At 52.4% G+C, this 6,372-nt stretch overlaps 1 pseudogene; it reads right to left on the reverse strand.

Moving 5' to 3' along the window:
- Window positions 1-3,524: 3,524 nt before the first annotated feature.
- Window positions 3,525-5,381, reverse strand: LOC132319406 (feather keratin Cos2-3-like; annotated as a pseudogene).
- Window positions 5,382-6,372: the final 991 nt, after the last annotated feature.

Here is a 6,372-nt window from a genome sequence, read left to right on the forward strand (position 1 = left end):
CTACAAATTAGTTCAAGCTGCTACAGGTGCTGCCATTACCCAGGGCAGTCATGAGGGCTGATATGGTCCACTCTTTGGATGCTGAAATGAGGGACATTCTCCACAAAGCAGGTTTGATGGCCTACAAGAAAGCTAAGGGGTGTACGGCTGCTCTTCAGAAATTCTTGGTACACAAGAAGCAGCGTGATCAGGAACGGGGGAAAATAACTCCTCTTTTCCAGCAGAAAACAAGACAGAGGTGGAAAAGCCGCTGCAGACTCCTGAGGACTCTGTTGATCAGAAAGCTCCAGATAATGTGCATCCATGGTACTGGGAGAATGCACAAATGCTCCTAGGTAAACTAGGGCAGCCCAAGCATATTTCTTGCTGGGAAAACCAGGGAAGTTTTGTGTACAAAGGAGATGGCATAAAGGGGTCCAGCTTTCTTGATTTAGTCCAATGTGTCCTTCAGACTTGTGGCCCACCTGACAAGACCTGAAGGCTGGAATATTTTTCTGAAAGCCACGTCTGTGATGAATGTCCTGTCTTCTGTCACAGGTCATACAACAATCAGGGTCTCTGGAAACAGCTCGAAGTGCCTGAGGAGGGCCGAGACAGCATAGACAGCAGCTAGGAAGAGGAAGATCCATAAAACTCCTGTGAAGTTTACTGTTGAAATGAAAATATTCATAGAATCATGGAATCATAGGATGGTTTAGGTTGGAAGGGACCTTTAAAAGATCATCCAGTCCAACCCCCTCTGCCATGGGGATTTATACTCATACAATCTTTAAACTTTACTGTGTGTAGTGTCCATTTAAAAAACATGTTTGGTTGGGTTGGGGTGGACTGAGCATGAAGAGCACACAGTCAGCCTTACAGTTGAGCTGTAAGCGTTATTTACAGAATACGTTTATGAAAATTGCTGCAAGAGATGCCTGTCTGGGTCTTTTGAAATGTATTTTGAGTAGCTGTGGTCATGGGGAAAACTCCATCTTCATATTTCACAAAATGCATCTGCATCTGATCATTTTGTACTGGATTGTTAGACTACAGTTTTGAAACCTGTTCAAAAGTTAATCCCTTGTTATGGTGATGTATGACAAAGACACCATGGTATCCTCAGGCCATGGAGGGGGGATACTGCTGTTGCTTCCTCTGGAAAGCAAGAACCATAGCATTGTGTTTTAAATGGGCCATGATGCCTTCAGGAAAGAGAGCACTGTTTGGAGGGTATCCACAGGAGTCAAAAAACTCTGTGTGGTTCTGATGTGCCAAGAAACTTGCAAGCCGTTGCTCTCCAGGCTGGTGATGTGGATGCGTATTCACCACCACGCTCACCGGTCTTGGGGAAACATAGGCCCTAGGGAGCCTAGTTGCCCGGGTAAGTGCCTAGAAATGTTTCCCTGGTGTAAGGCTGTGGTTAGAAAAAACAAGAGAGCTGGTCCATCTCAGACTTCTATCTTAGAGAGCAGACAATTCCACCCCAGAAGCATCTATTGATTATTGCCATAATCTAGGCAACAGATGGGAGGTGTCAGTGCCAGGGTCAGAGCTGGGGCTGTGGTGCAGACCAAGGCCGGACTCAAGAGAGGATGAGGTGAAGGCTCCACCCAGTGACTACCAGGACTATCTAGGAGCCTGGCCAGGCCAGGAAGACAACAGTAGCCCAGGCCAGACACAGGCACAGATAGGGCAGAGCTGGGGCAGGCCTACACTAGGCCTGAGCTCTCATAGAGACGCTGAGCCAGGCGGCAAGCCAGAGCTGGGACCCATGGTTGCACTGGGTCTACGTGGGCTTGGTCCTAATGCTCATTGCTGCTGTGTTACCACCTGACTCAGCATCGACGCCCACAGAACCTGGCCTGGGGAGCAGTGCACCCCCATCCTCGCCCCATGCAGGAATGACCCTGTCCTCCATGCTGGTCCTGTAGTGCTGACCGCATGTTGGGTCAGTGTGAGTGAAAACTCCCACACCACAGGGTCCCAGAGTCTGCAGATGTGGGAAGGCCCTGGCGTGTCTGTGGGAAGCAATGGTGCTGTGTGGAGCACAAGGGCCTCTTCAGCCTCAGGGCTCTGAAGGAGCTTGGTGCCTGGGGGAAGGCACCCCAACGTGTGCACTCTGGTTGGGCTGGTGCGTGCCCTGTGCCATTCAGGGACAGCTCATGGATCCTGCTGAGTGCAGTGTCACTGCAATGTCTCCACAGAGCTGGGGGTATCTCCTTTCACACAGCACTCTTCTGGACCGGAGCTGGGTTGTGGCACTTATGGGGCTGTAGAGGTCCTGGGCCTCAGCAAAGCTGTGTCTGGGGAAGACAAGGCAGCACAGAGCAGGGTTGTGTGTTTGGGCACCAGTCACAGTCCCAGGGATGCCTTCACCCAAGGGGGTGTTGCGTTCAAAGGGACAGGGGACTCCAGCGTGTGGCCTGCTGTAGCTGATACCAATACTAACTTGTGAACACCTCAGCCTTACACAGGTAGTCAATAGGTGGCAATGCCAGATGCTGTGCTGAAGGGTGGTAGGGCTGCATGGGGAAGCTGTCCCTGCTGCCCATGCCCAGGCATACAGGCCATAGCCCCAAAATCGGGTGATGGAGGGGAGGGGCAGGTGGAGTAGGGACTGTGGGCCATGCCCAAGGCTATTTACCCATTCTCAAATCCAGCCATCTTTCGGCAACATAGTTTTCTGAGCCTCCTTGCCCAGCACAGCTCCAGCCAAAGCAGGAGCACCACTCTTCCCCAAGGGCTTGTGGGACTGCTGACCTCCCTGGGGCCTCCCACATGCTCACAGTTCCTCTCTGGAAGACAGCAGTTGTCAGGATTCCTGTTCATATGATGTGCTCTGGGGCCAGGGGGATATTTCTGAGCAGAGACGCAGCAAGGCAAGGACTGATTGCCATGGGCAGTAGAGTAACTGGGGATGTCTTCCTCAGCTTCAAGAGGCAGTCCCTGAAAGAGGACTCACTGCAGTTTGTCCCACCCTCCAATGCCTCTAGGAGTGATGAAGGGTCCTCCTGTGCCCCCAACTAATGCCCCTCCAAAGCAAGGTCTTTCTCCCTCAGCAGTCAGTGTGCAGATGGAAAGACCACCTAAGGAACACAGGCAGGGTTGCAAAAACTTTTTAATGCGTCGAAAGAGGGAAATGAGGTCAGCCCAAGTGGAGGCCCTGAGTGAGGAGCAGGAGCAGTCAAGACTCTGTTCCCCTTTTCCTGTGGCAGAGTTGCCACAGGGCATCTATCGACCTGCCTCACAGAAGCAGACAGGCTAGCAGGTGGCTCCAGGCTTGTTTCTGGGGTCCTCACAGCAAGCTCTGAGGGGAGCACAAGAATACAAAGAAAAGAGAGAAAAAGGGTGATTGGAAGACAGGAACGTTAGACATTGGCCATGTTTTCAGAAGGCCCAGGCTGGCCCCTTCCAGTCTGCCCTTGCAGGACAAGCCAGAGGTGGTCAGCTGCTCCTAAAACAATGGCACAGAGTTTGATCCTGTGTCAAGCAGCATTTTCTGAGTTCCTGGGGGTCCTTATCTGAGGCCGTTGCCAGCATCTTTAGCAGGGGGGGCACCTCCTGCCGCAGTAGCGGCTAGTGATGCAGGAGAGGTCACAGCAGCCAGAGGTGATGGGCACTCCGTCACAGCTGAGGATGCTGCCAACAGCAGCGGAGGTGGAGGATCCCACAACAGTGTTCTGCGGGAAGGAGCTGAGGATGGGACCAGGCAGGGTCACCACCACGGGAGAGGGCTGGATGACGACGGTGGAGTTCTGGCACTGCCTGACACAGGGCTCATTGCAGCTGTTGGCCAGCGGGGTTGGGCCGCAGGGCTGGCAGGGCCGGCACTGGTCATAGCAGGACATGTCTTGGGGCCTGAGGTGCACCTGGGAGAGAGGGCAGGGAGGGAGGAAAACATGGGCATGCGTGAGGAGCAGCCTGTCACCACACCATGAGGGAACCAAAGAATGTGCAGGCTGGGAGGTGGAGGCTGTGCAGAGACATATGAGGGCTTCTTGGCCTTGTCATACCAGGGCCCCAAAAGGTCTACTAGCTCCTATGTAGCTACTGCCTAGCCCCTGAGTCCAGAAGCCACCTCAGTACAGTCCCAGCTTCCCTCCATGTCTAACCTTCTCCCCACTTCCCTCTCCCATGACAAGCAGCCCCAAGATCTGGCATAGAACAAATCTGGAATCAGCTGAGAGGTCCACTGAAGTGAGACCTCCTTTTAGAGACAGCACAGAAGGAGACGGGGCTTCAGACTCACCTGACTCCCAAGGAGAAGGAGGCAAGAGAAGTGGATGAGAGAGCAAGGAGCTGGGCTGGCTTTTATCATGGCCCTTTACTGCCCCAGGCTGCCAGAGGCATTCCTTGTGGAGGTGATTATTTTCTGACAAGCTCACCTTGAATGGAAAACATCCCAGCTAATGCTATGGGCTGTGTTTTGGCTTCCTGAATTGCTGTCTTCTCATTTCCTGCTTTATGCCAGGCACATTCCCCGCTGAAGGCAGCCTTTCCGTGACAGGATGAGAGGCCCAAGCATTTCTGGAGCAAAACATGTCAGCGTGGGCAGAGGACTCATCTCACATGCTGGAGGAGTCCTGTAAAGGCAAATGATGTCAGCCTGGGTGACTCCTTTGGGGCTCTTTATCACCCTGTTGCCAAGAAGCGGCCTGGCTCCTGGGTTTGACCGTATCCCACCTAAATCTGCTTCCAGGAAAATTCTGCTGGCTGGTTTTGCCTGCTCCTGTTCTACACCAGGGAGGCAGCATGGGGCAAGATGTGGTGCAGGATCCTTTTCAGATCTCAGAAAGAAAGACCTGACAGCAAACGACAGAATAAAATGTCTGTTTTAGTAAGATAGAATAAAAAGACGAATATAGTTAGTGAGTAAACCTTCCATCCCCTCAGATGCTGGGAAACCTGTGCTTGTGCAGCATCAGATGGACCCAGGTAAATTTTCCCAAGACACACTGTGCAGATCCTGTCCAGGGAGAGCTTCTGCTTCCCTCCCATGCCATGGTGCCTTTTATTTTGTGTTACACAAAAAAAGAAAAGTACGTCTTCTCGAACACTCGAAGGTTATTTCTGCCATAACACCCACCAACGTGCAGCACAGGCTGACACAGGGCACTCCAGCAGATTCCCTTGCAGCAGCTACTCATGCTTATGTACAGGCCTCTCAAGCCTTTAGTGCAAGGCCCAATAGAGCAGATATGTCTTGCGCAAGATCACTGACTCCTTGAATACAATGTTTTCTTCAAAGCTCCCAGTACACCTCCCCTCTGTGCAGTCTCCCTGGGTACCCAAACACCACCATTAGCACATACAGGGCCTTGTCCTTCCCCTGAATGCTCCTCAGAATCCCTGCCAGAGCTGTCCCCAGGATATCCCCAGTTGAGTGCAAAGTCGGTCATGTTTCTGCGTGTGTCCTCTTGTCTGCACTTGTCTGCATGCTGGATTTCTGCAAGTGTTTTTGGGTGCAGAGTTTTGCATGCTTCCATGTGTGTGTTTGTGTGTCCCTCATCACGAGGGCATGTGCAGCTCACGGCAGGAGCACACTCCACTGCTCTGTCCATGAGCTCCACACAGCAGCCAGGGCCAGACGGAGCCTGAGTGCAGTTGAACAACAACAGAACAAACCTGGCAGAGAACTGCCCACAGCACAGGCACTGAAATGCAACCTTGTGTGTATCTTCAGCCTTCCTTTTCCTGCGGATGAAAAGCTCACACTGTTTTACTGCTGACTTCAGGCCACAACAAGGATGGTTTCACACCAGTTGGGATCCTTAGTTTAATGCAGTGTAACAACATTGGGAGTGCCTCAGCATGGCTGGAAGTGCCCCTTCCTGCCTCTCCAGGCCAGGACAGAGCTGCTCTCCCCAGTGTTACGGAGTTCAAAAGGATAGGCAGAGAGAAAGGCTGAGGAATCCTGCCGACCATGTGCTGGCCATCCCTGAGTGGATCTGTTTCCAATGCAGTGTCAGTGGTGTCTAGGGTGGGACACACACCCGCCTTGTGTGCAAGCCAATGCCAAATGTACTCATGGGTACATGGTGCTGTGTCAGGCAGGGGCTGAGACCTTGGACCGAATATGTACTGAATAAAAGGAACATGGAGCCCATGAGGACAAGTGCTCTGCTGGACCTCATACTCACCAAGAAGGAAGAGCTCATTGCGGGTGTGAAGAGCAAGAGCAGCCTTGTCTGCAGTGACCATGAGATGGTGGAGTTCAGGATCCTGAGGGCAGCGAGGAAGGTGAATATCAAGCTCACAACCCTGGAATTCAGGAGAGCACACTTTGGCTTCTTCAAAGATCTGCTTGGAAGAGTGCCCTGGGATAAGGCCCTAGAGGGAACAGAGGCCCAGGAAAGCTGGTTAATAGCCAAAGATCACCTCCTCCAAGCT

Source organism: Gavia stellata, chromosome 28, assembly GCF_030936135.1.
Source record: "Gavia stellata isolate bGavSte3 chromosome 28, bGavSte3.hap2, whole genome shotgun sequence".
Classification (NCBI taxonomy): domain Eukaryota; kingdom Metazoa; phylum Chordata; class Aves; order Gaviiformes; family Gaviidae; genus Gavia; species Gavia stellata.